Raw genomic sequence first — 13,302 nt, forward strand, 5'->3', positions numbered from 1 at the left:
CAGTGTACATGTGGCTCCATTCCAAGATGTACAGGTTTAGTCTGTTTGATACTGCCATAAGACAAAAGGAGAGATACAAATACCCCCTCTTTTTAATTTTTGTATAGCCATGTGAAATCAACTTGCTGATTCCTAATCCATTACACTGTAGTGACATCTTACAGTGGTATGAGTTGTACAATATGCATGCATACAGTTGTATAATTATAATGAAATTGTTATTGTATTTATCACTGTGGCCCACATTGTAGCAGAAAAGGGTGTTTGGACCAGTTCTCTTACCCTGTTAACAAAGTACAGATAACTAACTAAATAAAATAAAGTAAAGGATGGCTGACTGATTTGCAGTGTTTGAATTACTGCAGCTGTGGCAGTAATATCCCTTGCCCACGACCCCTTATGGCCTAGACTAGCCACCATGTAACCCAACTCAAACGGGTCACCTTATAACCTTTACATTCTATCTTACCAACTCCTGTCATCCTAGGATTCCATCTTTTTTACTTACTTATTGTTCTAACCCATAATTAGAAGCGTACCAACTTACTGTACTAAATGTCTAATTTCTATTGTACCGCTTGGAATATTTGCTCTTGTATCACTATTTTTTGGTACTTCTCTAATATCATAAGTGTATTTAACGCATTATACTACATGTTCAATTTCCATTGTAATGTTTGTATTATGTGCTCTTGTACCTCTGTTCCTTGGAGCTTTTCTCCCCGGGCCTCCACTGAAAACGGATATGTATCCAGCTGGACTATCCCGGTCAACAAATGTAAAATAAAAAATAAAATAAAATAAATAAACATTGTATAGTTAAGTATTAATAATGTGTGCGTTCTTATTCAGTATTACACCATAGCTATGTATTGTACATGTACATTTTGTCAAGTGTCTTAACAGAAGTGTTTTTTTTTTCTTTTTCTTATCCTGAGTACATTTCTTAGTTGTTATTGTATTTATCACTGTGGCCCACATTGTAGCAGAAAAGGGTGTTTGGACCAGTTCTCCTACCCTGTTAACAAAGTACAGATAACTAACTAAATAAAATAAAGTAAAGGATGGCTGACTGATTTGCAGTGTTTGAATTACTGCAGCTGTGGCATTTTGTTGCACATTGTTAACAAAGTTGGAGTAGAGGGATTATGACTTGGATGTACTGTTTTCTATCAGGATGGCATATCTATGGAAGAGTGTATTAACTGATTGTAGGTTATTACAACTGAACCACGGCGTTGATTCCTGCTGCTAAGCATGCCGCATGCATAGTAACAGTGATACTCCAAAATATGATCATGATCGAGGATTATTTATTTGTTGCATCTTAGCAGCAATCATAATCGCTTTGTTCAGTAACTTCGGTGTTGTGCTGATTGTAGGTTATGTAATATAGAGTAACAGTGGCATATATCTGACTTTCCAAGATGGCTGCACACTGATTAATAGCTTATCTTCAGCTCTCCCAGTGTGAAAAAAGAAACTAAAAGACAAGGACTAGGAACTCTTGTCACTTTTACTAAATTCAGTTAGTGGCTATTAAGTACACTGCCTGTTTGCTAGCAAAGAAAAAGCTAAGAGAGCCTGAAAGAAAATCAAATTAAAAATTAGTTATTCAACAAAATGCAGTTCATGCTCCAGCTTTGGCCTACGACATGGCTTCCAGTAATCTAGAGAAGAAAATAAATCAAATGTGTTCAGAGCTAATTAAAATAAATGAAACACTGAAGGATTATATCAAGCCAAATAAAAGGCTGGAAAAGTGGAAGAAGCTTTAAACAGATATTCAGACAAGCTGATAAAACTGCAAAAATCAGAGGTCAAAAAGAAGAAAAGTCTGGCAGAGTAGACTGCTCAAGAAGAGATCTTTAAAAATTAGGGGACAGAGGATGTAGGGAAAATCTTAGATTTTCTGCTGTACCAGATAAATGTGAAGGAACAGACTGTATTCATTTTATGAAGGTGAAAATAAGGAACTGGGGTGGTATTTCACAGCAGGAACTGTTAATTAAAAAGGCACACTGTATCCTTGCTCCAAATATGGGCATGAGAAAGTAACCAAGACCCATGTTAGTAAAGATGCAAACCTAACAGCAGAAAGAGTTGATCCTGAAAAAACTGTGGTGAAAGGGAAAAGTATTAAATAATAGAGATTGTACAGCGTTTGTGGATATGATTATTCACTGTATACCAAGCAGAAGAGAAGCAAATTTATTCCAACAATCTGAAACTGTCCAGAGACAGGTGTGAGATTTAAACTGCTGTACCCAGCTGTCTTCAGAATATTTTTCTCTGAAAGATCAAAGTAATTTTTTGATGCTAAACAAGATATGGAAGAAATACAGATGTTTGTTTAACAACAAGTGAGCCATCAAGCAGAGGTGAATGTTGCTTCTCATTCTGCTGATAATAAAGTACATAAAGACTTTGCCAATGAAACCATTTCCATTATTCCAAAGGAAAATGCTTCAGAGACAGTGAAAAGCATAGCAGCTGACTAGAAAAATCAGGAATATCTTGAAATTGAACCAGAGTATGGACTAGTGAGATGGAGATGAACAGGAAGAAGACCAGCAACATGGAAATTAGTGAATAAATGTAAGACTTCAAAGCATCAGTTGCATTTGTGAAATGAGGACATGAAAGGCCTCACTTTGCACTGTTAATGTTTGGAAGGACACCGAGGGGAATAGAAAGGAAAAAGGTAACTGTCAATAAGACAGTTTCTGTTCTCAACATTATTTCTGTGAGAAACCTTTCCTGACATAAATATAAAAAAGACTGTTATATGTAATAGATGGGAATATTGACTTATTATCATAATGATGACACTTTTTATATTATCTTAGAATGTGAATGGTCTCACAGGTAAAAACAAAAAGAAAAGAATATTTAATTATGTTAAGAAATATAGCGTTTAAATAGTAATAGGTTCATAGGTTCATAGGTTCATACTAGGCTATCTGCCCAAGGGCATTTATAAGCCTAGCCCATAGTTATTTGGCTTTCGCCACCCCTTTAGTTTGAATAAAACTATGCCTATTATTTTGCTGTGCCTCTGTCAAGCAGTGACACTGAAGTAATCCCTGGGGTATATCTGCGATCCCCCATCCATTGGTCAAGATTCCTCTTGAACAAGGCCAGCGAGGTGCTCTGCCTCACATGTACCGGGATTTTGTTCCACAGCATAGGGAGTCTCTGGGTGATGAATCTGTCCCTCCAGCATGTTCTATTAATAACCGTGTCAAGGTTTAAGTCTCCCGCCCTTGTGGTTCTGAGGGATCTAGATTTTTTGAGGTGAAGCATATTCATCAAATCAGGGTTTGACATGGCCTTATATGTCAGGCACAGGTCACCTCTGAGCAAGCGGTATGAGACTGAATAGAGCTGGAGTTCTACATAAGACATATTTTTGAGACCCTTTATCCTTTTGGTGAGGAACTTTTGGGGCCTTTCCAGCTGCTGCAGGTGTCTGGTCAGATACATTCCGAATGGGGCATTGTACTCAATCATAGGTCTAATGAGTGATGAGTACAGGGGGGCGATGACCTGCCTTGATCTAGATGTGAATCCCTTCATGATCAGGTGGGCAATGTAGAAGGTTTTCCTAACTACTTTAGCAACATGAGTGTCAAACGAAAGGCTACTGTCAACCTGGGTCCCCAGATCCCTGATGACTTCTTCTGTGCTCAGTGGATTGCCACCTATATGGTAGCTAGGGGTAACCTTGTTTTTCCCGAAGGGTATGACTATGCATTTCTTGGCATTTAACTTTAGGCCATGGCTCTGGCACCAGTTATCCATTTCTGTGAGGCCCTTCTGAAGGATATCTGTGTCAGATGTGTTTTCGACTATGGCGCCCAGTTTGCAGTCATCTGCAAACTTTGTCAGCCATAACCCTCCTGTGTTTGCTTGTACTTCAGAAAAGTAGATGCCGAACAAGAGTGGACCCAGGACTGAGCCCTGTGGGACACCACTTGTGACAGGCTTTGAGTCTGACATGGCTCCAGCAACTCTGACCCTGTGGGTTCTGTCACTTAGCCAGTTTGCAACCCATCTTGTGATGTATGGGTTTACATTCAAGCTGATGAGTTTTGTGATGATACCTGAGTGGGGTATTGTATCGAAGGCCTTTGCCAGGTCAAGGTAGGCTGTATGGACTGCCTTTCCCTCATCAATGGCCTTGGTGACTGTCTCGAAAAAGTCAACCAAGTTTAAAAGGCATGATCTGCCTTTGACAAAGCCAAACTGTGTTGGATCCAAAGTCTGCAAGCTCCCTATGTCTTTATTTATGAGTTCCATTATGGTCCTCTCCATGGCTTTGCAGATAAGGCTTGTCAAGCTAATGGGACGGTAATTTCCAGGGTCGGTGGAGGCACCGCCCTTGTGAAGTGGGACCACAGTCGCCGTGCGCCACTCCTTGGGTACGTATCCTGAGGTGAGGCTAAGATTAAACAGCTGTCCTAACTGCGGGTTTAATTCCTCATTGAGTTCATGGAGCACACAGCCGGGGACACCATCCGGTCCCATGGATGCTGTGTTTTTTGCTTTGGAGAGAGCAGTTCTCACCTGGGCATTGGAGATGTTTGGGGGGCTACAATCCTCTGGTATAGATATCTCTCCTTTTGGGGGAGAAGTTTGCACTGAACCTGTCAGCCAGTATGTTGGCAATGTGTGTAGGTTCAGTAATCTTCACATCATTTTGAACTAATTCTGAGCATATCTGGGAGTTTCCTCCTAGGTTTCTAACATAGCTAAAGAAGGCCTTATGATTGTCTTTTGAATCCTTGGCGATTTTTCTCTCAAAATTTGCCTTGGATGATTTTATGAGAGCTCTTAGTTTTTACTTATAATGATCAAAGGTGTCTTACCTTTCAAGGATTTTGCTCTATCTTGTAGTAGCTTCCTCCTTTTGTTGTAGAGCTTGTTTATGGCTGGGGTCCACCAGACTGGACGCTTGCCTTTGGTACAAAGAGTCTTAGTTTTGTTTGGGATTGCCTGATCCATGCAGTCTTGTAGGTGCTGGTAGAAGGCATTTGTAAGTGATTCAGCGGTTTGAGTAATGTTTACCACTGGCTCAGGGGCCTTAAAGGAGACCACACTAGTTTTTAGAAGTGTGAAGTCGGCTTTTGAGAAGTTTTTCACTGTGGTCTTTTTTGTTTCAGGTGGGAGCGGGATGAGGACCTCCAGCGAGATTAGTTTATGATCTGATCTCACCAGTGAGGGGTATACTTCCGGTGTTGAACATTGTGATCCCATGTTCGTGATGATGAGATCAAGTATGTTTTCTCCTCTTGTGGGGATGGTGACTAGTTGTTCCATGGCATTTGAGTTTATGAACTCCAGGAACCTTTGGGCTAGAGTGTTTGGGCTTGAGTAGTGTTCCCAGTCAATATTAGGGTAGTGGAAGTCACCTAGTATGATGGTGTTTGGAGATACATTTATCCCCTCCATTGTTTTCAGGAAGGCCATGTGAGGTTCCTGAGTTTGAGAGGGTGGCCTGTAACATGCTACAAATTGCAGAGCAGTCTTGCCTATGGTTAATTGCACCTGGATGGTCTCCGATGCATTGTGCATTGCCACCAACCTTGAGGTGTGGGTGTCCTTTATGAATATGGACACCCCCCCTCCTTTCTTGGTGTTGTCCGGATTTTGGGGCCGGAACGCATGATATGAGGTGAAACCTGCTAGTGCTGGGGTGCTCTCAGGAGCCTTGAGCCAGGTTTCTGTCACAGCACAGACATCGATGTTCTCCATACTGAGAAGGGCCTCGAGTGCGTGCATCTTGAGATTGAGACTTCTGGCATTGAGCAGCATTACCCTTAGTTTTTTTACTTTTTTGTGTTCTAGGGTGGTAGGTTTAGAATTTGAGCCTTACCTAAAAAAGGCACTATGGGGGTGGCAAGAGTCTTTGCCAATATCCGAAAGCCTAGGGGTGACAGGTGCAAGCCGTCCCTTGCGAAGCAGCATGGCTTGTCCAGCATGTCATCCCAGGCAGACAGACATTGGATCCCCTTTGAATGACACCAGAATTTAAGCCAATTATTAAAGCTGATCATCTTATCACTGTATTGTGGCATCATTCTAGGTGAAGGTGCTCAAGGTCAGGGTCATACCTGCCTGGGCTACATAATCAGAGAGCTCCTCAATGTCTCTTTTCATGTAGTCCAAGGAGGTACGTCTCAGGTCGTTGACACCAGCGTGGACAATGACTGAGTCGTACTTGTACCTGCTGTTGAGAGACCTGAGTGCTTGTGTTATGTGGCGGATTCTAGCGCCCGACAGGCAGCTTACTGTGACCTTCTTCTTACTCAGTCTGGTGAGCGGGACGTCAGTGTGTCTGACTATGGAGTCACCTATGACAAGTATGTTTGGTGTTGTATTTGGCCTTAAGGGCAGTGACTGCTTTGCACACTGATTTTGTTGTTTATGTGTTGTTTGTGTGGTGTATTGAGTTTGCAGTTGCTTGGGTGTCTGCTTTGGAGGCCTCTGCTGTTTAGGTAAATTTTACTCAGAGCCTCGAGTATGTCTTAGTGTGTTTATGTGTTTGATTCAGTGGTGTGGTTGAGTTATGTGAGACTGGTATTGTGGTGTGTGTAGTTGCCTTCTCCTCCTGCCTGGTCTTGCCAGTCCTGAGTTGAGAGAGCTCAGCCTCCAGTCTGGCTAAATAGCTGCATCTCTCACAAGTGCTAGTGTTACATGGGAGGAGGAGATGGTTGTCCGTGTACATGAGGCAATTGTAACATTGTCTCTGAATTCCCAGATTCACCAAATGGGCAGGAGAGGACGCCAGCATCTGACCTTTCGACATGCTAGAAAGAATTATGAGTTGGTATGAGACAGAAAAGTAGTGGGCTTAGCAGGGAAGTGGGCACTCCTGGGGGTTTTGCTAGTGAGAGATTTGTATAATATAGGAGTGCTTGACCTGCAAAGAGAATGCTTATAAGACAAGGGATATGCTTATAAGACAAGTACTGAGCTTTTTGAGAAGAAAAAGCTATTTGGAACAAGTGCTGCACTTTTTAGTGTAGGTGTAAACTGTTTAGGTTCCTAACAGAGCAGTTCTAAGGGAAAAATTGAAGAACAGACTTTCTGGAGCCAGAAAGAGTTTAACCTTGTTTAACCGGCGCTGCCCGATGCTGCTCTAGTGGCAACTCCGCTAATCAAGGCTAAAGCACGTTAAAGCGTGCTTGATAGCAGGGGCTGGAAAGAAGCAGGAATAGACCCAAAAGGGAAAATAAAACTACAGTTTCAAGTCAGTAACCACCTCTACGGGGGCAGGGAAGCTGCTCAATGTTAGTCACTGCCACTGATGAACACAGAGACCCTCCTTCAGCCCAAGCAAAAATGGCCTCACAGAAACTTTCAAACAGTTCAGGAACAGCAAGCCTGTAACTGAACTTTTTTAACTCTCACAAAAGTGGGAAGAAAGCAAGATTTTTTTTTTGTTTTTGTTTTTTGCACAGATAGCAGAGGTTCACAAGTAATATCAAGTTATAACAGTGCAGTAAATGACCCCACACAAGAGTGCTAGGTCAAGGACAGAAAATATGCAAGTTTTAAGAAAAAAACGATTTAAAATTAAGTGCAAACAGGAAATTCAGCAAACAGCTTTTGGTTGTGCTCTAAATACAGCTACTAATACAGAAATCAAGTTTAACAAGCCAGAAAATGCTCATGCTAGGCAGCTATGCAGAAAAACTTAGCAAATAAACAGAGAAAAATACTTAAAATCTCAAAAGTGGCTCCTTCTTCTCTCAGCGTTTTTCCTCTTGGAGGGTGCTTCACCAATAACCAACAAGCCTGAAAAGACACTCAAACCACGAGGCAACTAGGTTTTAAGAGAGGAAGATGAAGGAGTTATGGAAATGACCCCTAGTGGCCAATAAAACTACAGTTTCAAGTCAGTAACCACCTCTACGGGGGCAGGGAAGCTGCTCAATGTTAGTCACTGCCACTGATGAACAGAGAGACCCTCCTTCAGCCCAAGAAAAATGGCCTCACAGAAACTTTCAAACAGTTCAGGAACAGCAAGCCTGTAACTGAACTTTTTTAACTCTCAGAAAAGTGGGAAAAAAGCAAGATTTTTTTTTTGTTTTTTTTTTTACAGAGATAGCAGAGGTTCACAAGTAATATCAAGTTATAACAGTGCAGTAAATGACCCCACACAAGAGTGCTAGGTCAAGGACAGAAAATATGCAAGTTTTAAGAAAAAAACGATTTAAAATTAAGTGCAAACAGGAAATTCAGCAAACAGCTTTTGGTTGTGCTCTAAATACAGCTACTAATACAGAAATCAAGTTTAACAAGCCAGAAAATGCTCAAGCTAGGCAGCTATGCAGAAAAACTGCTGATGTTAAGAAAAAACTGTATAAAGGATCAACCTGTCAAACATTAGTGGGTGCATGTATCAATGTTAAGAAAAAACTGTATAAAGGATCAACCTGTCAAACATTAGTGGGTGCATGTATCAAAAAAGCTTGAAATAGATATTTGAAAAAGACTGTAATATGTAATAGGTAGGAATAATGACTTATTATCACAATGACAACATTTTTCATATTATCTTAAAATGTGAGTGGTTTCACAGGTAAAGAGAAAAAGGAAAGCATATTTAATTATATTAAGAAATGGAACATGCAAATAGTCATGCTACAGGAGACACATTTGGACAGAACTGTGCATGCAAATTTGTTAAAGGATTTCAGGATGGACATTCAGCAGAATATCAGGAACAAAGGAAAAGAAGAGTACTTACATAACTTGCTTAAGGGTCTACGATAGTGATATATGAGGAAAAAATAGAATAATGGCAGATTTATGGTAGTAAGGGGCTACTGACAAGGGATGAAAATTACCCTGGCATGTATTTATATTCCACATAAAACTGCTATTATGGAGCTTAAAAATATTTATTTATTTATTATTTATTTATTTATATTTGTTGACCGGGAGTGTCCAACTGGACGTAGGTCCATTTTCAGCGGAGGCCCAGGGAGAAAAGCTCCACAGTTAAAATAAACAGACAGTAGTTACATTGGATTACATAGTGATTAACAATTTACATAGCAATTCCTTACAACATATTTATAGATGAAGAACATAGTACATCAGTAGACAACTAGAATCTTTATCTGTGAAGTACATAACAGACATTAACAAATGTTACAATAAGAAGTTCCTGCTGTATAATAAGTACTAGGCTTATGAGCATCTGAGCTTGCTATAATCAAGGTAGTTAGTGGAGTGGAAAGAAAGTCAGTGGTTTGATGGGGTGGGTGATATTAGAGTGGGAGTTGCAAGGGCATAGCCAGCATGTTTTTAGGTGTGCTTTTAGTAAAGTTTTGAAGTGGGTGCATGATGGTATGGAGGTAATTGTGGGTGGGAGGGAGTTCCATAATTTGGCTATGGTGCAAGAGAATAGTGCTTCACCAGTAGAGTTATTGGCTTTAGTGATCTGCAAGTGATTTTTGTTGCTGGATCTTAGTGGTCTGGTGGTGCGATAGGGTTGCAGTAGATTCTGGAAGGATGGAACATTTAGTGAATGGTTTACTAGTTTGTGGGTGAGTGAAAGGTGATACCATTGAAGGAGGTGAGGGAGTTCAAGCCAGCCCAGTTCAGCAAGTGAGAGACATTGGTGACTACGGTAGGATGCCCCTGTGGTGAATTTGGCGATTTTGTTGTAGCATGTCTCTAGCTTGTTTAGATCGCATTGCCTTAGGTTGGTATATATTGGAGAGGCATAAAGTAGGGTGAATATGGTTGAAATAATCGGCTTACAGCAAGGAATATTACTTTTAGGTGGGGACATTTCTTAATATAACCCAGGGGATCACTTCTGTGGTTCTGCTTGACAGGGGCACAGGAAAATAATTTTCTTGGGTGGCGAAAACCAGGGTACCTTTTTGGCTAGGCTTGTATAGGCCCTAGGGCCAATAGCCCAGTACCTACTTATGAACCTATGACTGGAATTTGATTTGCAACAATGAGGAAGTATCTAGGGGACCTAGAAGGGAAAATATAACAAAAGAGCGTAGATTTTTGAAGAAATTTATGAAAATATTTGGTACAGAAGACATGAATTCAGTAGTAGGAACTCTGAGAGAATTTACGTTATTCCCCAAGGTACAATAACTTGGGTAGACTTGACAAGAATTATATTTTACAGTAATATGTGCATTTAATTGAATACTTTGGCACACATCCAATAACTATTTAGATCGTGTGCCAATAATTGCTAAGGTAAAATGCAGGGCAATCAAGTAAAGATGGTGCTTCCGCACCTATCTGTTAAAAAATTTAAAGAATGGGTAGTGGAAATTATCCGGGCCTTATTAGGAAAAATTAATAAAATGAAAGTGGGGTTTAAACATATGGTAGAAATAAAAGAACCAGAGATATGCCTGAGAAGTGACAAGAATTATTTTGAAGAGGTGACAAAGGTTAAAGTATTACAGAATAAGAGGAATCTTACAGAACAAAAAGAGGAGCTAAACAGAGAACAGTAATTGGATAATATGCATGAGTTTAGAACGACTGCTGTTAAGTAACTCTGTTGATAATAATTCCATAGCACAAAAACGTTTGGCATGGTTTAGGCAACAAAAAGTAGAAAAGGATTGTTGCCAGACTTTGAGAGCCTATAACAAGAAAACTAACCAGAGATCATGTAGAGGCATTAGAGACATTCAGAAATTTTATGAAAATTTGTATAAAGCTGAGAAGTAGGGAATTCAAGAAAAAGCACAATTGGGAATATTTATGGAAGACTTATATATGCCAAAGTCACATGTAAATGCATCTCGACAATTAATGGTCAAGAAAGTGGGAAATGAGATAAAAATTATGATGTATAACCAGTCTGCAATAAAGCCTCCAGGAATAAATGGTATTCTGGTGGAAGTATGGAAGCTTGGAGGGAAAAAAGTGATAAAGATCTGGAAGGTTTTAATAATATTTTACAAGGAAGGAAGGAAATACCAACATCCTGGTAAAAATCTGTGGTGACTGTAATATCTAAAGACGGTAAAGATCCATAAAGTCCAGCTTCATGTATAACCATTTCAGTTTTAAGCTATGATTATAAAGTGTCCATGTCTATAATGTCTAAAAGAATGGCAAAGATGTTGCCAAAGTTAACAAATAGTGGATCAGTGCGGTTTTGTGGAGCAGAGGCAAACACTTCACAACATTAACTGAGCAATAATGATTCAGGGGAAGTAGAATGTAAGAAAATGCTACTGTTGTTGGTAGGTACTGATGCAGAGAAAGCATTCAGCAAAGTAAGCTGGGATTTTATGAGTAGGGATATAGAAGCATTTATATTTCGTGATACAATAATAAGGTCAATTAGGATGACATATGATGGAGTGGAGGCAAAATCAAAGTGGGAAGGTTCCTGTCTCATATGGTGTGCCTGAATAGAGCAACCAGGCAGGTGGTGTCATCCTTCTTCTTTGTTATTTGCATTATATTTAGAACAATTGGCAAACAAAATAGGGGACTCAGGAATTCAAGCATATAAATGGTATGGTATTGAACTAAAGTTGGCTTTATTTGCATATTATATTATTTTGTATCTGATAAAACCAAAGAAGGAGATCTCAGTGTTGTGAAACATTCTGAGACAATTCCAGGTTATTTTTGGGATATGACATTAATGAAGATAAAACAAAAGCTATAGCTGTAAACTGTGAACTCAGATATGAATTGGTTTAGTAATACCCATATTTATGGAGAAATGATAAAATGAAGTCTTTTGTAATGTGGGATAAAAAGGATGCTGTTTTAGCAGCTAAGGATATTTCAAAAGCGACTAAAGAAAATAATTCAAAAACTGAGAAACTGGAAGCTCTTGCCTATGGATATGGATAACAAGATACAAGCACTACAAATAACTTTAGTTCCTTTAGTTTTATGCACAGGTCAGGCTTATTTTTATCAACCAAAATAGAAGTTTTAGATAGTAATTACTAAATAGTTGAAGAATTGTATCTAAGAGGGGAAGAGGGCAAGAGTCAAGTGGAATTAGCTGATCCTTCCAGTAGAGCAGTGATGTTTACAATTACTTGATATGAAATGGATATTTTAGAGGTACACAGTTAAGGCTCTTGTACATAACACAGGCAGAAAGCTACAATTCAAAGTGGAAAGGGGTGATGATGAAGTGGGGAACAATTCAAGAAGTAAGAGGAAAATGGGATTTGGGAAGAAGATCCTTAAGGAGAATAACAGCAGTTATACAGAATATTGTATTCATAAAGCAGCAGAAGGTATATTAAGAACTAAGCCAACATGGGAATGGAGAAAGGAGATTCTGCCTATAGGTATGACTGCAATTAGGGGTTCAGAGAATATGCAAGAGGATGCTGAAATTTACTGGAGGGAGCTGGCAAAAGAAGGTATTGGGAACAAATAGAAAGGCATAAGTGAATACTGAGCTAATTGCCACGAAGGACCATTTTAAGCCTAATCAATAACTCTAGGTCAGAATCACAGTGTATACTTTGTGTCTGTGAGGTGAGACTTTAACCATTATGCCATACCCAGAGAGGGAAAGGTAAAATAATAGGAAGAGGCCTAGAATGCATTTGGACTGCAGGCTAGAGATTACCTTCTCTATCATGGATTGATAGCAGAGTATAGGCAAAGAGAAAGGGATAGGGGAATCGTAAGTGAAAGCCTTGCACTGGTTGAGTTTTTATTTGAATCTAGAACAGTAGCTGCTGTTAAAAAGGGATAATTAGTAGGTCATATGAAATATTGCACAGTAACTATAGGGGTCAGTCAGAGATCAGAAAAGATTGGGAAGAGAGATTAGGTAAGCAATGTGCAAAGAAACAATGGGGTGACGTATGTATGGCTTCCAAATATGCAACAAAGTCTAGAAGATTTAAGATTTTTGCCTGGAAGTGTTTGCATAGGTATGTTTATACCCCAAGCAGACTCTGAAGACTTTTTCCTCAAAAATGGCAAATGTTGGAGTTATAATGGGAAAGAAGGAGGTACTTGAGAGCATGCATTTAGAGAGTGTAATGAGCTGGCACACTTTGAAAAAATTCCTACGGAGTACTCTGTCAGGAATACTGGGCAAGCAAATGAGTATAACTACAGAAATAATTTTTTGACCTGGGATACAGGATCTAAATTGCCTTGACACAGTAAGGCCATGTTAAATTTAATTTTGGTGGCTGCCAAAAAAGCAGTTACTAGAAAATGGAAATCAAAGTCTAAACAACCATACTTGAAGTAATGAATATAGTAACACAGGTAAATGAACAGGAAGTAGGATTTTTAGAAAAG

The sequence above is a fragment of the Protopterus annectens genome, chromosome 2.part0, assembly GCF_019279795.1.
Source record: "Protopterus annectens isolate FY-2018-M chromosome 2.part0, PAN1.0, whole genome shotgun sequence".
Classification (NCBI taxonomy): domain Eukaryota; kingdom Metazoa; phylum Chordata; order Ceratodontiformes; family Protopteridae; genus Protopterus; species Protopterus annectens.